Source organism: Falco naumanni, chromosome 13, assembly GCF_017639655.2.
Source record: "Falco naumanni isolate bFalNau1 chromosome 13, bFalNau1.pat, whole genome shotgun sequence".
NCBI lineage: Eukaryota > Metazoa > Chordata > Aves > Falconiformes > Falconidae > Falco > Falco naumanni.
The window spans coordinates 23404183-23424335 of NC_054066.1; the positions used below are offsets into that span (position 1 = coordinate 23404183).

The following is a 20153-nucleotide window of genomic DNA, read 5'->3' on the forward strand; positions in this document are numbered from 1 at the left end:
TTTTTTTTATTTAACTAGCAAAGGATGTAGAAAAGCACCACATAACAGAATGTAGAACAAGAAGAGCTTTGAAATTGTTATTCCTTTAAGAAGGCTGCCGAGTAATAATGGTAGTTAAATTATGCAAGGAACACTGCATTCTCCCACAGACACACATTTACTGTCTCCTGAGATTTGGTGTATTACATAGTCCGATGGAAAATGTGAAGATTCTTTTATAAGATTTCTTTGTAAAAATGTTCCTGGAGATAGTAACTTCTATAGAGAAGAATTCAGTGACAGATAATTTTTCATATATATGGCATGAGTATTAAAATGGAAATTAAGTTAATAGACTTTTTTTAAAAAAACAAACACATACAAAAAACCCAGTGATTTGGAATGTATATTTCTTTTCAAAGTCCCAACTCCTAGCCCCAAAAGGAGTAGTCCTTGTTTGTGCAACACTTTTCAGGCAAGGTGCTGCACATTTTCATTCTGCACTGATGCAATTTTTTTCTTTTTCATTCATGACACTTCTACCATGATGCAAAGTGTTTTTGCTGAGCCTTTCATCTCATCCAAACAGAAATGCTGAGTTACAGTGGCAACTTGAAGGAGAATTTCTATGTAGTTGTTTACTTTTCCTCAGTGACAGAATTTATTTTGTTTTCATGTGTCATCTTCTGTCTCTCCAAGATGCACAACACACACACATCTTGGATCCTATAGAAGAACATTCACTGAATAGTGATGAGAGCAGGCATCTAAAGAAGAAAGCTGTGTAAAATTGAACTAAAGACTACGCAACTTTACCAAATGTCCAGATAAATATCTTCTCTGCATGTGAACTGAGGCCTTTTTGTCTCTTCAAAGGACCCCACACAAACTTTAGCAATATTTGGCATAGATCCAAGTGACTTTTAAAGATACATAGTTGTGGTTACTTTCACCTTTCCTTTCTTAAGAGAAGCATTTGTTAAATACCCTACCCATTCCCAGAGAAATAAAACTTAAAGCAGTACACTGACCAGCGAAGACTCTGGTCTTGCAAAATTTAATGGCGAGATAGAAACAAGCCATGGTTATTCTGATATGAACAGCAACAAAGCACGAAAGCTTACAACATCTTTGGAGAAGAAGAGAACAGCAAAATGTAAGGAAGGAGAAGAAAGAGGAAGTCAGGGTTTCCAGGGACCATGCTGGGGTTGAATCACACTGATAATTTATTTGAAAAGAAAGGGGGTGGGAAGGGAAACAGCAAAGGAAATAACAGCTCTGCGGAAGAAAATGGCAAACTTCCATTGACTTTAACAGGCAAGCATTCAAACCAAGCAAGCTGAAGAAACCCTTTAAACTGAATTCACATCACTGCTGCAGCAGTTACTAAAATAAATAAATAAATAAATGAAATCTTGTTTTTCATGAGAAGGAAACCCAAGTTAAATATAACTCCATTTTGCTCATATTTATTAAACACTAACAACATGATTCATGACACAGTTGAAAAGTCACTAATAAGAGCTGGAAAACTCCCACACAGAGCAGGACACAGGTAATCGTTATTAGCAGTAAATATTGAAAAAAATATGAAGTATAACACTATTAGTAGAGTAGGACTGATGCAAACAGAAAATATGGCAAGCTGTGAAGTGTTAGTTGAGTAATATTGATGCAAGTAAAGACACCGTACAAATTGAAAAGATGGGCAAGGAGAATCATTTTGTAAGAAAAAAAGATGCTAGCAGACATAAATGAGTATCTGATATAGTATTCCTTGAAATCAGTAGATCTTTTGAGCATGCTATGAATCCAGTATGACAAAAAAAAAAAAAAAAAAAAAAAAAGTGGTATTAAGGGGAGAACCTGTTTTCATTTATAATGCAACTGGAGGAGGAGAAGTTTGTGTTTTGCAAGAGTGAATGCTTAGATCCCAAGGAATAACACAAGGCAAGCTACATGTCTCTGATCCACATAAAAATCTCAAGTTAATTGACAAGTAGTTGTTCCTTATTAAAATTGATTTATTCATTACTAAACGCTAAAAATTGAATCACCACGTATGCCAAGGTTGTAATTATCCTGAAATTATGCTCATGCATGTGAACATTAAAAACAGAAGTTTTATGTGGAAAGAAACATAAGGAAAGAGTTAGGACAAGACTATTTTGATTGAACAGGACATTTTAACATTAAAAAATATTAAAGGGCTGGAAAAATTTTACTTCCCTTCATGTAATGTAGTCTGCCTTTTTTGCTTTCTTTCCAATATCTCAAAATTAATAAGGCATACAGCTGATACAGGTAGAAAATATGTTGCTGTATTTAAAAGAAATTAAAACATTCACTCAATTTTAATTAGCCCAATTATTTCTGTACAAAACCTGGCTCATCCATGTGCACATTAAGAAAAAAGTTTTACATTAACGTACATCTGTCATAAACAGTACGAGTCTAAATTGTAGAATATATTTGCATCTTTTTCAGGACTGCTGTAAAAAGAATAGAAAAAGGGAATTATTGATGCATTCAAACAGTGTGCATCTTGCTTTGTAATGTAATCTGTTTTTCTTTTCCTTAACACCTACACAGCTTATGTTCCTAGCTAGTATAGTTTAAAGAATAAATACGGACCCAGGGTATCAACTTCCAAAGAAAAGCTTGTGAGAAGTTGTTTGCAGATTTGCATTTTGTTATTTTAGAACACGATAGTCAAGTTCAAGTTTTTGCTTCTTGAGACAGTTAAGCCAGCGGAAAGAATTTTTGTTGTTGTTTCTAGAGTTCATATCTAAAGGTCTAATACAGCTACTGTGTCTGTTAATGTAAATTCTTTCCCTGCAGACTTTCATAAAGGAGTCAGGAGCTATTAAAACACATGCAGAAAAGACGACAACATTTTCTTCTGAAAATGCCTGTTGCACTAACTACATCTATGATGACCCTACAAATATGCAAACCAAGAAGAATCAGAGAGAGTGGTGGCACGCAAGCTGATGAACCTTTATATTCCAGGAAACTGCCATGTGGGAATATGCTTAACTTGGTAAGAACAGTGAGGTTTTCAAACCATTCTTGACTTCACCCTCTTAAAACTGCACATAATCACAAAACATTTCTGATATGCAAAGGGAGACCATGGTCAGCAAAGAAACAAAACTACATCTGTGATTTCACGTTCTCAAGTGGCACAACAGAGATGAACATGTGCGTTACGGCTAAAACATTGCCTCAGTATCAGCCACAAGAAATGTTAAGCATACCTTTAATTCTGTCTAATAAAACTTACCCTTGGGGGGGGGGCACATACCAGGGGAGGACTGGGAGTGGAAGGGGAGGACAAAATTTCATGGAAGGAAAGAAAGAAGGAAGGAATGGCCAGGTGGTCAACTTCAGTTGAGTATTTTCTAAATGAATAAAAATACTGTCTGCCGTGCTAGTCTGAGAGAACTGGAAGGCTGCGTTGTCCAAATTCAACACTTGCGACTATAGGCTCTCTAAGTGAGATGCATTTCTCCCAAGTAAATGGAGCATAGTGAGTACTTATGGTCCTCTTCATTTAACTTTGTTTTGCAACAACTTTGAGCAGTGTGCTTATGAAGTAAGCACCAGTCTTTCCCCAAATGGGAAAAGTGATTTTTAAATGAAGTGACTTACTAGAGGTGGTTTATACAGACAAGTCACACAGTGAGATAATAGCACAGCCAGAAAAATAATTATATGTGTCTTCTGGGACCAGGCTGGTGGGGATGAGTTTGTACAGGAACAGCGGCTGACTAAAACTGAACCCAAAGGGGACAGACACCATCCTTACCAGTGAAACAGGAGCCTACAGCCATCATTACTTGTTTAAGTATGGGCCTGAAAGACAGTCAATTTATTCTGCACTTCCAAGTGCTCCAGAATTCCTCCCTGATGCTCAGTTTGACATAGTTTCTCAGTTTACAGGAACATTTTCCACCTCCAACTGAATACAGTCCTTCTTATTCTGAAGAGCAATAGCCTGCTCATAGATAGTTGTGCTTTTGTCACTTCCTGGTTGTTTTACAGCCCAGAGTATCTGAATCATCACTGAGAAGCCTGAGACCAAGAAGTCCATTCCAGAATACACCTGTACAGGGAACAGACCGTTCCTCAAAGTTGGCATGAACATTCACAGTACCTGAGCGATACTTCAGATCTCACTATTGGATTTCTTATGACATTTATTTGAATTTACATTCAAAAACACACATAAACCATAGCAAAAGAAACACTGAAGACAGCATAAAAAATGCCCAAACTGAAGACAGTGGAATTGGATCATATAATCTTGAACCCCACTGATTATCTCTTCTAACTCACAGTATGCCTGCTAATATCATGCAATTTTTCTAAGTGTGTATTCCTAAATATGATGTAGGAAATATCTATTTTACAAGTACCTGTATGCTTTCATATGGAACTACCACAGTACCTATGTCCCTATCTATATTAAAAAGACACAAATGGTGGGATAGGAGGGAGCTTGTTTTTTGTTTAGTTGAGGGGTGTGTGTGTGTGTGTGTGTGTGTGTGTGGTTTGGTTTTTTTCTGAAATATATTTTTTAAAAAACCTTACCGGTTTCACTTGCACATTTAGAAAAGTCCTGTTTTCTTCTGGAAAGAAGCAAAGAGTAGGAAGTCTGATGTATGCAATATATTTTATTTCCTATCTTCTGCTATTGTACATTCCTTTGCATCTCGGGGTAGTACAAGACAAATAAAACTGCTTTTATGAAGCATACGCAGTTCTGTATTATTATTATTCTTGTAATCAATGAAAAAGTATTCTTACTACAAGCCCACTCTAAATTTTTAATAAATACAAGTTACATACGTTTTTAGAATGATGATGGTGCTTTGACTGTAGTAGGTTTCTTTTTCTCAGCTGGTTAGAAAGCAAGCAGTAAGGAGTAATAAGGATGGACAAAACCTGTGCAAACTCTAAAATTACAGTCTAGAAATATTTATGTAAATGGTACTTGAATAAAAAGTGACCCCTTATTGTAAATAAATATCTATCAATTCATTATTGCTAATATGTGCATTTGACTAAAGCTAAGTTTTAAAATACATAAATTATTTGAAGCAATGTGATTGGATTTGCTTGCAAAGCTAGTATATTACATGGTTAAACTGCTTTTATTCATTTTTTTTTCCCCTGGGGCTGTCCTAGAAGTGGAAAAGGTGTTCAGAAAGAAAAAAAAAAAAAACAAACCAAAACAAAAAAAACCCAAAACAAAACAAAAAAAAAACACCTCTACACCTATAGCACAAGGTTATTCAGAGAAAGGTCATTTCTCCCAGGTGGAATTAGGTTGTACGCCCAAGAAAGCAAAAATGAACAAGTATCATATATCATAATTAGTCTTAAAATTTATACAGCATAAATAGAGATGTACAACAGGGAGCCTGTCCTATCTGTGGCAGCACACAGAGCTTAAAGTACACTCTCATAGTTCAATACTTTTATCTCTTCCTCACTGTATGATGCTTCTTGGCAACTCCACAGTTCAGTGAATTTTACACATTGCAGAACATAAGAATGGAAGGAAAAAAGATACATCACAGAAAAGAAAAGTCAGATGGCAGCTGTGCCAACTTAGGGCAAGAAAAGACAATGATATGGAAATCTGAGGCAGGCAAATTCACAGGTAAGGAAGAAACATGGAGAATAAGAGTAGAATATGAGCTAAATGTAAAGAGGCAGTGGAGAGAATAAATGCATCTCTCGATGGGTGCAAGAGATGAAGAATTTGTGATCAGAGGGGCAAAAGGTAGAACACAACAAAGTGCAGCTGTAGGAATAAAGGAGCAGATAGGAATGGGTAGGAGCAACAAGAAACACAACACAGGAGGATTCTGCAACGTTTCCTTGATATCAGCTTCTGACTACGCAAAGCAGGAAATGATAAAAAAAACCCACTTCTGTTCTCACACTGAACATAGCAGAAATCTCTACATTTCTCTAACCCAGTGCTGCTTTGCTTGTATAGACCACTGCAAAAGACAGAGAGCTTGCCTAGTATTGGAAAGCTTAGTGTTTCAGGGAACCACAACTGGCCTTCCACTGGTGGAGGATGACAAAATTTATAGAGAACAACCAGTCACAGCAGAGTTCTAACTGCTTGCTCCAACAAACTAGCTACTACTTGCTTTTTTTTTAACCTAGATAGGGGTAATGAGTTTTCTACACCTGCCCAGGCGTGATTCTGGATCCCGTATGCTACCTGCTGCTGGCTCACAAATTTGTTCTTCTCAATTGACTGCATTCCCCAGTATTACTACTTCACAGGGATGATAGTCCTGTCTCTTGCAAAGGCTGTATATTTTGTCCGTGAGATTAGTCATTCCTTATCATTTCCATGTAGAAAGCACTTTTATCAGTCACCTTGCACTGGAATAAAAAATACCTTGTTGGCAGCTGATCTAGTGAAAGCATTAGAAGAACCACATCAAAGGGGCAGGTTACACCAAAGTTTGATCAACACAATACAGACCCAGCTAACTATTTCTGCAAGCTTCTGGCTCCATGAAACATAAGAGGCAAAAGATACAATTCCTTTGAGAAGGAAGGCAGGGAAGAGAATACTGGAGATTATAAAATTGTGTGCCTCGCTCCTGGCAAAAGACTTTCATTACTTTTTTTGTGGCTAGTGATACTTTTCACTTCCCTAGAAACCTTTTATAGGTCCATATAAAGATAAAATTAACACTTCAGAGTAGATTACATCAAGTTCAGCTAATGAATGAAGGTACTTGGTAACTAAGAGTTACTCTGGCATCACAAAATAAAACTACACTGCTTAAATTTACTTCTGTCAGGGTATGTTTTGTTTAATCTACAGTCCACAATAATGCAGTGAAGGGACGGGACTGAGAAGAGGTTAGTCATCTGCTCATCAGAAGCCATTTAATAAAAAGTAAATTGTAATAGTAGCTGGAGGGAAAATCAAATACAAGAAATGAATTCAGGCTCCGCGATCGAAGCTGCAGTTCCATTGATTAACGTCTGCTAAAATAAACTGCTGGACTGTAGACTTTCTCATTTATTGTCTTCCCCATGTTTTCGTTGCTACGATATCCTTCTAAAGATACGTGGCAATTACTCATCTGAGAGTTGCAGGCAGGCAAAGGACAGAACAAGTGAAAAAAAACATAATTAAAAAGGGTGATTAATAAATACCCCAAATGGAATTAATCTTGTGTCCTTACTGAAAAGCTCTCAGAAAACATTTGTACCCATTGACAGTAAAATTCTTATTGTGCCCCATTAGTGTAACAATTTCCCTGTCTCCTGATTAGGCAGGGCTGAGTATTTTCAGCAGATACAGTGTCTAGGAATTATTAAATACATGAAGGTGGAGTCACATTTTGCACAGATGGGCTCACAAGTGATGAAATGCTCCTGACTATTATTTCAGCGTACTAGAACACAGGCATCCCTACAAATTTATGAAAATGGGCATAAATTTCTCCTTCTCATGCACTCCATTCAGCACCATCCCTACTGCCATTAAACATAATTCCAACCAGCTCTGACCACTACTCACCAAAACCTCAAGGCACCCACCAATGCGCCCAGGCGTAGGATGCTGTCATCCACCCTGCAAACAGGCTGCAAGCTAGCCAGCTCTGGGAGAGCTGGGCTGTGTGCTACCAGGTTCGCAGCACCGGTTCGTGCTGGCAGTACGTAGAGGCAAACCAGGCTCTCTTGTGCAAATGGACTATTTGTGCACCAACCCCCAGGCAGCGGCACCTGCGTTAATGGGCACCAGCTAGGCCAAGTGGCTGTCAGCTGAGGGCACAGGCTGAAGATAACGGTAATGCTCAGGTGGAAATCATGGCACTATTTAGGCTCTGGGAAGTTTATTCCTATTCAGGAGTGAGAGGAGAGGACCCTGTTTGCTTCAAATTCCTCATTAGTTTTGCAGTATGTGTGTTTAGGTAGGAAAAAAAGTAATTTTCACTTGTAAACAGAGCACTGGAAATCACTGAAAAGTGTAAACCTTATAAAGCTATTATTTCAGCAACATATCTCCAATAAAACACTCATCTAAACTCAAGCCAGTGAATGACTTTAGATATTTCCTTAAGTAATCTAGGAATCTTCCCACCCATATGCAACATGTTCTCCCAGGCAAAAGATGGCTTTCTTAATCTCCTAAGATTGTATAAGAAAAAATTGAATGTTTTGGAGGCTAAATTTTAGCTCTGATTTGATATATACCTAATTTTCTTTAAGTAGTATTTACTTCCTTGGTTTCAAAGAAAATTTTAGTCTCTAGTGAGCCATATTGCCATTATCTTTTGTATAACTCTATCAGGCTTTGCTCTTAAGAAACAAGTAGTTATGTTTTAAAATAAACATAATTGCAAAATTTGCTGTGTTCAGGCATCTGAATAGTCCAAGGGGATTTTTATCCCATTACTTCTAAAAAATTTTCAGGAAACACTTCCTATGAAAGCTTATTGTTTAACACTATGAATTATTGAATAATATTTCCCTTACATTTTAACAATTTGCATTTAGCTGTTGTGTTGGAAAAGTCATCAGATTGTTATGGAACCAACCCTTATTTGAAAGAGTTATCAACATCATTTTGGAAATTAAAAGCTCTGAAATACAGATGCTGAGTCACAGCACAGATGCCCCAGGGTTTTCAGTTAGCAGCTGTAGCATTTGGAGAAGAGCAATGCCTTCACTACCCAAAACCGCACAGCGTCAGCCATTTGCTGGGCATTCTTTCCCTGCATCAGAACAAAAAAAGTGCTTTCACTAACACAGTTGAAAATTACTTGTATTTGACTGCACACCATACCATTGCATTCACGAAAGCAAAACTAGAACTCTTCAGGCATGAGATCTAGACTTACAGAAAAGACTGCGTTTTCATTTGGCCACTGAACACATGTATGTACATGCCCATGTATATATATATATATATATATATATATATATGCAGACATGTTTGCACAGCAGGGTGCCATAAGAAGTGAAAATGGCTCACTGTTCTCTCCCCTAGAATGTAATGTTATTGTTGCTTTAGTTGAGACCATCTGAGGATAGAAGTGAAGCAAGGTCTGCAAGGAAAGTTGTATTAGAACAGGTAATGCGGTTGTGAGGAATAAATGAGACTCATATAAAAGCTTGTCTTCAATTTTGGTGTAGGAGCAGTCACCTTCAAGCGAAACATGGTTAAGACAAATTGTACACATTCAACTAAGTTGTTTAAAGAATTGAGAAAACAAGATGTTCAGTATTCACAGAAGGGACTCAAACAAGATGATCAGGAATTTGGTCCAACTGGACAGGGGAAAGAGGCAAGAAATTGTTGCCTCTGGAATACAAGAAGTTAATGGAAATCAAAATTATAATGTGCAATAAAACCTCTGTTGAGTCCCTGGGTTTAGTGTCCAATAGATGTGAATTATTCTCCTAACATAGCCTCTTGAAGCTATTTTGTAGACCTTCTCTAAGGATTTGTAAGAGAGGTTGGGAATGGAGTAATTGTCTTGGGAAAAATATGATTTCCATATTTTTTCACCAGTCTATGTCTATGTGAATTCATTTTAATGCACAGGGATTCTTTTCACCCGCAATTTCCGTGAGGACATTTGGTGTACTGGATGAAATATGTTGCAGTCTGAGATAGACAGAGAGAGAGAGAGAGAATCCATGAATTTTGATAGTTTTGTTGTGAGAACTATTACTTACAGTGGTGGTAGAAACGCGTTTGCAAATTTTATGCTTGTTACTCTGCATGAGCTGGCTTCTTTTGGTATGTAGCGGTCCTCAGCAAGTTCCCTTCTAATGAGGGGTTTAGCAAGCTTATAATGCATATGAAAGGTACAAGGAGAAATTCTGGGAAAGTATCGTTCAAAGTAGGGCGATTCTTGCATAGGTAGTTCAGGGAGAGTTTTCTTGGGTAAATAACCTTTTCTGTCACGATGCTGATGACATGAATTTCCCTACAGCAAATGCGGCTCTGTCCGGCAGCAAGGCTACACACCAAACATCCGTCCACCCCACCCCCCCTAAACCACAGCAAGAGGCTATGCTTTCCATTTGATGACACATTGTAATTTTCTCCCCACCTGCTCCCCATTAATTTTTTTCACAGGCAACCTGAATTTTGTATCACATTTTCTGATGTCCTGATCACCTTGTTTTAGTCCCTCCTGTGAATCAGACCATCTGTTTTCCTGAATTCTCTAAATATGTGTATCAATAACCTGTGGGACCCTTGCGAAGATCAAATATATTAATCTATGGACTTTGTGCAACTATTTGAACTGCTACATTTTCATGTTCTCAGAGTCACAGGAGGTTAATTCAGTGCCCTTGATAACTGAAGATTCTCATGAAAATAATCAAAAGTAACACTGACTTCTGGTTTCTCAGTGTGTTACACAGGTTTTGATACTTTCCAAACCAAGACCGCAGTCCTGCTGTCATCCATGGGTCATATGGATGTGAAAATATTTACTCACTGAACAACTCAATGGGAGACTGTAAAAGAGAGTGGAGTGCACATATCTGCAGGATTAGACCCCCTTTAGAGAGAACAACAATGACCTTGAGTGACTGTAAGATGAAGGATGGAGACAGACAATAGCAGAAAATACTGTCCACTGTCACTCCCATTGATGGAGGGGCAATAAGAAAGGGAACTGAAAGACCTGTAAGGACTTCAGAGACTCATAAAGGATGCTCCTTCGCAGGAAATTATTTCATAGGCAGGAAGAGGTCTTGAATGAACACAACCGAGACTTGAACCTCCACTGAAAACTTAAACAATCCTTTGTGAGAGTGGCTTGGGAGTAGCAATGAAGAAGTAACATTAATATACATTAACCACTGTATTATTGTTCAATCTATAAACCTTTTTTTAGAGTGGAAATTGAGACACCCTTAGCAATTTACAATACTGAAATTTGAATCTTACTTTTGAACGTGGTGATGACAGTGGAAATTTCACCGCTGATTGTAATGGAGCTGGCATTTCACAAATAGGATACGGTTTTATTCCCCATACTATTCATTAGACAAAACCCCCTTACTTTATTCAGTGTTACACTGATGTGAGAAATGATATAAGAAAACAGTGACACTGAATAACAGTGAAATGATATATATTGCTTCAGTTACATCTACACATTATAATGTGTTTTATAACAATTTGTTAGAGCAGCATCTGTTACGAATTTACTAAAACAATTTGAATATGCTTTTCAATGAGCTGAAGAACCGAGCTCCACCTATTAATCATGGAGTATATATCAATGAATAATTTATAAATGGTACCTTTATTCAAAGTGCTGCCAATTAACTAAACAGTCACTGCATTCATAATTGTATCAGTCACCTCTAAACTTTCAACCTTTATCAAGATTTCAAATACAGACGCAGAGAAATTGAATGAAAAGTAAGTTTTTAGCATAATAGCTTCACACTGACTTTGATATTCTCTGGCATCGCTGACAGTTTCCTCAGGAAAAGCAATTCTGAACCCTTTAATGTAAAAAAATACATGTATTCCTATTTCACACCCCACAGCTTTTTAAAGACAATCATAACTGCACACTGTAAATATAGTCAAATAAAAATAGGTACGGTGTACCTCTACGAAAGAAGTAAAGCAAGACAATAATTCTGCTCCAAAAAAAAGACTATATCATATAGTTTGGTATTTCTATATATTTCTTCTTCTGCGATGCAGGTAGAGAGTAGTATTTTTTTTTTTCCAGGGCCATGCTCTCTCCTAGTCGTCCAACTGCATAACAGACTGTGCAATTACATGCACTGTTCTGTCTTCCAGTCTCACTCACCATAGTGAGATGTTTACTTAAAAACCAGTGTAGAAACATTTGTACCACAAGTAACAAATGCTGGAAACCTCTTTCCTACCTTATTTCAATTAAAAAGACAAATAATTGCAATCAGTAACATTAATTCTCGATTAAATCTGCAACAGTTAAGTCACAAAGGTCACATTTAACAGTGACATAAACAGAAATCAAAATTATGTGCAAACATTTTTAATGTAATTTGGTGTTATTTGCACGTCCAGAAAGAAGGAAGAATAGTAGCACACAAAAAAGGCAATCAACTGTCTCGCCTTAAAGCTTCATGGTGGTTTCTTTTCCCTTCTACAAAAAAGCCCTCTGGCCCCTCAGCATGGAAGCTGAGCTAACAGTGACTTCCTGATGTGTAAGATGCAGCTGTGATATTTAGCTAATTGAAAAACATGCTTGAAAGTGCATTAGTAAATTTTGAAAAGATTGGGCTATAACAGGTGATATTCACACAATCTGCAAATTTAGCCCCCAACACTTTCAGTTTTTTACCAGCAACATCAGTTTGGCAACACTGCAAATTTAACATTTTTCATAAGCAGTTCATTGGGCTTAATGTGGAACTCCAATTATTACAAAATATTAACCAAATACATGCAGCTCAATAACATTCATTTTGAAAATGTATCTGTTGCAATTACTTCAGCTTCTTCTGTTTACAGTAATGTACTGTGGAGGGTGTTGTCGTGTGTTTCTACTCCTGTAAAATGTAAAAGGTTATAGTTTTGTGTGGACATGAAACCATAATGTGTATATATGTATATCTGTGACTATGTGTTTATGAATACACACACAAATACATATCCATATCCAAAATAAAAAGAAACATTCATATCACGTACATACTTGGTGAAAGACAGTGGTTAGGCTTGGGACAAGGGGAATGCAATTGTGGCATGTATTATTGTTCTCACAGTATGGAACAATTTAAAAAAAAAAAAAAAAAAACAACAAAAAAAAAACCAAAACAAAAAAGCAAAGAGCCAACAGCAAATGCACCCAAAGGAGCAACAAATTCTTGAGAACATGAAGAGAAGCCAAAACAGAAGATGCATCTACCTCATCTTGTATTACAACTTCATTTTAGAAGAAAGAGGTAAATGAAAAGTCAGTGAACGTGCAGATTGGTAATTGAAAATCTCTGTAATTACCCTAGTTACCAAGGGATTTTTCATCTATTCATACTCAGAGACATTGTTTTTAAAACCAAGACAAAATTATAAGAAACTATTAGGGAGCGCTTTTAGATAATATTTTAAGTATATAATAAGAGTAAGGAACATCTTTGGGTTTATGTCCTATAACACACCCAAACTGCTTCAGTCAAATTTCCTGTAGTGTCTACAAACTACAGAGGTAGTGTATTTTCATGGAGACTGTAACTGCCTGTGTAGCATCCATGACATGCAATAATTTTAAGCAGCCATCGGGTTTTGTCTAACAGGAAGAATGATACCTTACTTACAGGCATTTCCAAGCTCATGACTGAACGTTCCCACCTGTGGAACACATTACTGTGTTACAGAAGTTATGATGATTGTTGACTCAAAATAATTTTCTAATGCTTGCTTTATAATTTGGAATTTTAAAATTATTTGAGTCATTTTCAATACAGACACAAGTGGTGAGTGAAGGAAACCCTCTAAGAAAATGGTTTAAGACTCTTTCCTCTGACTCATTTGTACTTTAAATAGCCTTAACTAACAGATGCTAGGACTCTAAGCATTTTTCCCTTAGATCTTTAGTCATGCAACAGAGGCAGCCAAATAAATGAACTAGACTGAACCTCTACCAAACTAAAGTTAGTAACAGGCTGGAGGCTAAAATCATGTCCACTGTCCCTGTGAGCACACATCTGATATATGTGCTAAACTGATGGCATATGAAAAAAAAATAGTATCATTTTCATTCTAAAATCCATTTACCAAACAAAGTAGGTATTCAGTTCACATTAGTAAAATCCTCACTAGCAGCAGCAAGGCTACATGGAGTTTACCCAGAAGAAGGTGGAGACCTTGGTGGAGATACCGTTAGGCAATAGGCTGAGCTTCCAGTGCTGATGCAGGATGCAATGGGCAAATAGCACTATTTTAAAGAAAGACATGATGCATACCACTAAAAAATACAATAAGAAATACCCTTGATGATAGAAATTTGTAAAGACACAAAGAGCGATTGAGATTCAAGATCAGCTTACAAATCTTTTCCAATTTCTAAATGCTCTGAGTATGTTACCAAGAGGTTAAGTGCCTGCTAACACTTCTTTTATGGTTGAGCTACTAACACCAGGACTACTGTTCTTTTTGCCTGTACCCTGCTTCTTATCTTGTCCGTTCTTCTCTCTTACCTTTTATACTCTTCAGTTTCTTAGTCTCCTCATTTTATTTCCTCTTTATTGTTCTCCCTACCTTGGCTGTTCAGCTCTATCATACAAAGTGCAACAACATGAAAAGCCATAAACCACTCCCTTTTATCAATTTCCCTCTTCTCAACCTATTTGTATTCATTTGGACATCTTTATTACCTTGAATTGCAGAGATGGATAAAATTAATAAAAAGTAGGGAATTAACAAAAAAGAGAAATACCAACACTTTTTTATTAATGAAAATACTCCAGTGACAATTTTCCTTAGGATCCATCAAGAATGCCTCTTTGCAAATTCCTGTCATTGAAGGATTAAGACAGTGTGATCCAGATGATGCTGGATATGATGATGAAAACAAAATGTGCAGAGTAAAACAACATTTCTAGCTCTGACAGATGGCACAATTTTTTTTGTTTTTAAGACCATTGTTTCTAAAAAATATACATTTTAGACTTCAGAAAATTAATAAACTGAAGAAAATACATTTGTGTAAAAGAAAAAAATGTAATGAGATCTTGCTTTTGTGATTGATATATTTTGTACAGCTATCCAGACCTCTCTTGGGCTGTCTGTTTGCTCTTAGTCAGTAAGGACAATGTTATCCTGAAGTTATAATTTCTCATTCATTTCACTGAATGTCATTCTTAGGTAGAAGGAAAATTAAGTGATTAAACAGGAAGATGAGCTGTCACTGGAAAATTAATATTTTGGAATTAACTTTAGACAAAAGATGCATAAAATCTAAGTTATGTTGATGAAAACTAGCAGTTTCTCCATAATAAATATGTAAATCAAGCCATTGATCTATCAGTTATTATGACAGTCTAATGTCTCAGAAAAACTTGCTAAGATTCCAAGCAACATCCATGTGATGATGAATACGTATGGTAGCAGATCAAAATGGCAATGCATAACTGAGTACTTAGAATGCTTTAAAAAACCCTTTTTATCAGGTAATTGTTAATATAAACAGCTTCTAAATGCAGAAACTTTATCTGTCACTGTTAATTAAACCTGTAGTTTGTCAACATACAATAATCCATTTATTATAGTAAAAGCCACTACATTTCAAACCACTCACAAATTGCAAACCATAATTGCTAGGATTATTTTATTTCCAAGTGCAGGCAGCAAAGCCACCTTAAGTTTCAACAATGGTGAGATAATTTTGGAGTGTAACCATAGCTCTATCTCACAGTCCATTGGCTGTAGTATTGGCAGCAGACAAGCTGTAATTTTTCATTTCCTAATTAGATTTAGCCATTAATTTAACTGTTCTATCATATTGGTGGGATAGAACAACCCTATTTATTTGATCCTTTTCTGTCCTGGTTGTTTTTACTAAATACTGTATGATAAATGCAGTAAATGAGGGGGAAAAAAAGAGGATCCGAATATGCAGAAAGACCATGGCAGTTCCACTCTGGTCACGTAACTACATAACTTTTAAGCACCTGACTTCCAAACTGCAACCCGTGGCATTTTAAGAAGTATTTTCTGGTAGCACACGTGGGGAAATCAGGCATTCTGGGAGGGAGTCGCAATAGCTAACACACTCAATAACTAACGGGGAGCACTGAAGCAACGAGAGTGCCATGAATCCCACCTCCCTGTAAGGCTCAGGAGCCACGCTCTGGGCTACCAGCATCAGACAGGAATGCAGAGCACCACCATCCTCTGCCATCTGGGGAGCTGGCAGATGGGCTCGGGGCACCGGGCCGAAACCCTGCAAGGCAACGTTCCACACGGCCTCTGCTCTCCTCCTCTGTGAGACGCTGCCACTCACAAAGCACAGCCCCATTGTCAGGTTGGGTGCATGTTTCAAGACCAGTTCAATAACAAGTCCGACAGATTAGTCTAAATCACCTTTAATGCTGGTTCAGGCTAACCTGGCTGACTCTGGATCGACCGCGAGTGAGAATGTCTGCTTTGGAGGCAGTAATCGCTTACAGGGAAAAGGTCACAACACATAAAGGCAGCGCAGTGGTTACTTCTTAAACTGCTACAGCCAGACCTGAAATAATCCTCTACTACTACATTTATGCACCTAAATCATTCTTTTCGAAATAGCGAGCGAGGGTCATTCCGATAAAAAAAGGCATAATGGAAGGAAGCATTGCAACTCACTTTTCTCTTATACACTATTGAGAAAAAGAGGTAGATGTTCCACATGGTTCTCAGCATGAAAGAGTTCAGACTCCCATCTTTTACCCAGTCCTGTAATGCTGCAATCACTTGCTCACAGCCAGAAGCACTCTCTACACAACCGTGTGGAAAACATCCCTACGTTAAAATTCACCAGAACCAAAGAGGGGCAGAATAAGGTGTAATTTGGGGGGGTTAGAGGCCCTATTTACAACAAGCAAGAAAGAGGGGGCACAGTGCTAATCCCTTTTCTGGGGACTGCTCATAATTTTTACATAGAGGATATTGCCCGATGGCAGTTTAAACCATAGTTGGATTAATAACTGGACCAAGATCTCCGCTGACCCAGGCGCTTGCCTCAGTGACTGAACTACAGACAATACTGTGTCTGTTCTGTCAAAAAAACTGGAGGTTTTTGTTTGTTTTTTTTTTTTCAGAATGAAAGAGATGTAACTGGAATGGACAATGCCCTCCATACTGAATACCTAGGGCACATTAATAGGAAATGAAAGGTATGAATTTGATCTCCCTGAGGCTACAAAGAGCCCAGAGTTTCAGTCTTGCAAGCCTGGATGAGTGCTCTATCTACTGAAATATCGTATAAATTTCAGAAGTCTCGATTCGGCCATTACATTCTGTGCGGGCATCACATCAGCCACACTTCAGCTGAACAGGACTGCTAAGGAAATGTAGACAAAACATAGCTTTTCTTGAGGATACCAAAAATGCCTTGTGTTTGCGATTAATCCATGTCATGGAGAAAGCAGTGCTTTAGGCACACAGGGACTTTACTGGAAAAATAAATGAGAATCCATTTGTGCTGGGCAAGGGATTCTAAAGACCACTCCTACACACGTAGAGTCCTGCATTTCATAAAGTCTCCACTTCAGATGACTGAACCCAATATTTTTTAACAAATAGCTCTAGTTCTGATATTTTAATGTTCTCCATCTTCCCAGGAAATTTATAACGTAATTTGTATTTGTAAATGGATGTCAATGCCTGAGTTACAGTACAGTCATTAAAATAGGGAAAGCCTTCCCTCAAGTCTAGTGACTGAACAAGCCCCTTTGGAGATGTTTCTTAAATAACTCTCACAAGTATTTGTAGTGTTCTTTCTTTAGAATGAAAATACATCTAGATTAAAATTTACCCAAGAATCAGTAAACAGACTTTGGGTATTGTTAGATCAAGTCAGGACCTACTAAAATAGGGTGAGAAATTAAAATTTCTTGAAGAGTTTGCCTTGGTACAAGAAATAAAAAAATATTAAGTATTTTCCTGGTTTTCTAGAACTATCCTAGCAAGTAGGCACTGACAGTGGAGGGTGCATATGCTGCAGCGCCAACAGACAACCTTGGAAACCTGTGGGGGGACATGTTTGGAAACGTGAAATGCAGACCTGAACAAAAGATACATAATTTTCCATCCTTGTACACAGAGAAATGCATCTCATAGTGACTTCTCAGTCATATTGTTATTTTTCCCTACTGTGCAACTGGGACAAGAATTTAATTCTGAAATGTATTAGTCAACAAGAGACTTGGTACTTATGCCAAAAGAGCCAAGATCCCGCCTCTGAAGCTAGAAGTGACAGTTCTGTTAAATGTCCCCGACACACAATCCCTTGGTTTCATATAAAACCTCAGCTTCTATTAATTCTGAGATTTGCTAAAACTGAAAAACATGAGAGGGGTTCCTCCAGAGACTTCAAGACAGAGCAAATGACCCTTGGTACAGATAAGCAAATCTTTCTTCTGTGTGAGCAAGTACCAGAAGGCTAATTAATCCTTAATATAATCATAACTCACCCAACCAAAAAAGCAAGGTCAAACAATGAGTTTGTAAATCACTGAAAATTGTATATGATTATGTAATACTCTGTCACTGTTTTGAGGCTTTACATTTTCTGATTGCAAAGTCACAGGTGAGCTGTCCTACAAATCATTAAAGCATGTGCCAAGAGAAGCAGCTATATTCTTAAATCTGCATATTGCAAACCCAAAAAGTATTCATTTGTTAATTATTGAGATTTTCCCATTAACAGTTAAAGATATTACATCTATTACAGCCACAAGAAAAGAAAAATAAATATAAAGGAAAAAGGAAGAATGAAACATCATCACTACCATTAATTGCTCTCCAAATCTGAATTAGTAAAAACATAAGATTATCAACAAGACTCGATACAGGTAGAACGATAAAGCCTAATTATTTCTCACAAAGCAGGCCATTCCATTTAAAATAGAGGACAGCTAAGAGCAATAAAGCCTTATGCCATTAACAATTAGTCTTCTGCACACACGATTAGACTCACAGAGATAAAGAAGCCACTGAATTTAGTGATGAATCCTATATTTCTGGCTGGGCACAGTATTCTCTGCTAATTATGTTGAAAGACCTTGTGGTACTTAAAAGTACTTAAGACTACAAAATATGATGCTGTCTCCATAGATTCACTATTAACACTTAACATCCAATATCAGGCATTAAACTACACTGTGAATTAATATCGGCATTTAGGGTTAGTTCTTTTGTTTAATTTAAGAAAGAAAAATAAAAAGTAATACTGAAGAGCTTGAGGACAGTATCTTATGAGCTGTTTGCTATTTAGAAACCCTTAAATATAAGCTGTATACATACTTTACCCTACATTAAAATTCAGCAGAAATGTTACCACACGAACTCGGGGCAAGAGATTCAAGTGTTTCAGGAGTCTGAACTGAGTACCTGACATGGGCTAGCCCTTAGCAAAACCAAGAACAGGTAGGATTATTCTCGATACACAAGATGATCAGATAGAAAAGATCATTTAATCTTCAAGTAAACAACATTCTAATGGAAAAAAAAAAAAAAAAAAAGTTAAATATTGCCTATATATGGAGTACTTGGAACAGACCACAGAAAAGTTATTTACCGAACCTACTGCGGATACATATCTTCTATTCTATCGTTTGGTTTGCAACACCTATTTCTTCCTTTTAGTCTTGGAAAAGATTCAAAATGAGCCCTTTCTCTTAAAACAAAACAAAAAAACCTCCATAACTGAATTACTAAGCTAATGGGAACTACAGGAGAAAAAAGAAAAAAGCTGTGAAGAAAATATTTTAAATATCTAATTTACAATAATGAAAATCCTTACCAAATGCACTGTGCCTTAAGACTGTTCAATAAAATCAGTCATATATATTCTACAGATCATTATGCAGTTGCTAATATAGAACTGTTTCCTGGCATAAAAACTATATCCCGGTACAGTGCTCTGTGGCTGGTATTTCAAGTCTCTTGAGAAGTATGCAAACACCTACTTAGAACAATGTTCTATAGCTTGATGTATGCATCTACTACACACACACATATACACCCATGTATATGTAGCCCAATAAAATCTGTCTTTGTGTCTTCGCTTAAAGATGTTCAGAAATCTCCCTCTCATTTGTGGACGCCTGGATCTTGTTTCTAATTTGCAAAAGCCGACAATTTTGCTCACTACTAACAGATTGTTTCACAGAATGCCGCGTGGGAAAGAAAACATGCACAGCACTGTTAAAACAGCACATACAAGGGCAGAATTATTTTTACCAACTTCAAAAATTTGACGCTCTCCAACTGCAAGTAAAACCAGAAACATGAAAAATTTAATCAAAATTAATCACTGTGTTTTGGGAATATATGTCTCTCCATACTCCCCATACAAAACTGTTGCAGAGACAAAGAAACAGATGCTGATAATTCCGATTACAAAAAAAAAAATAATTTCAACAGCTAGATCAATTACAGTGACTCC

General features: G+C 37.1%; 1 protein-coding gene across 2 annotated transcripts in view; it reads right to left on the minus strand.

Moving 5' to 3' along the window:
* NLGN1 (neuroligin 1) overlaps positions 1 to 20153 on the minus strand; it is a 327480-nt gene that overhangs the window by 255829 nt on the left and 51498 nt on the right. The gene's annotated exons all lie outside the window — the stretch shown is intronic.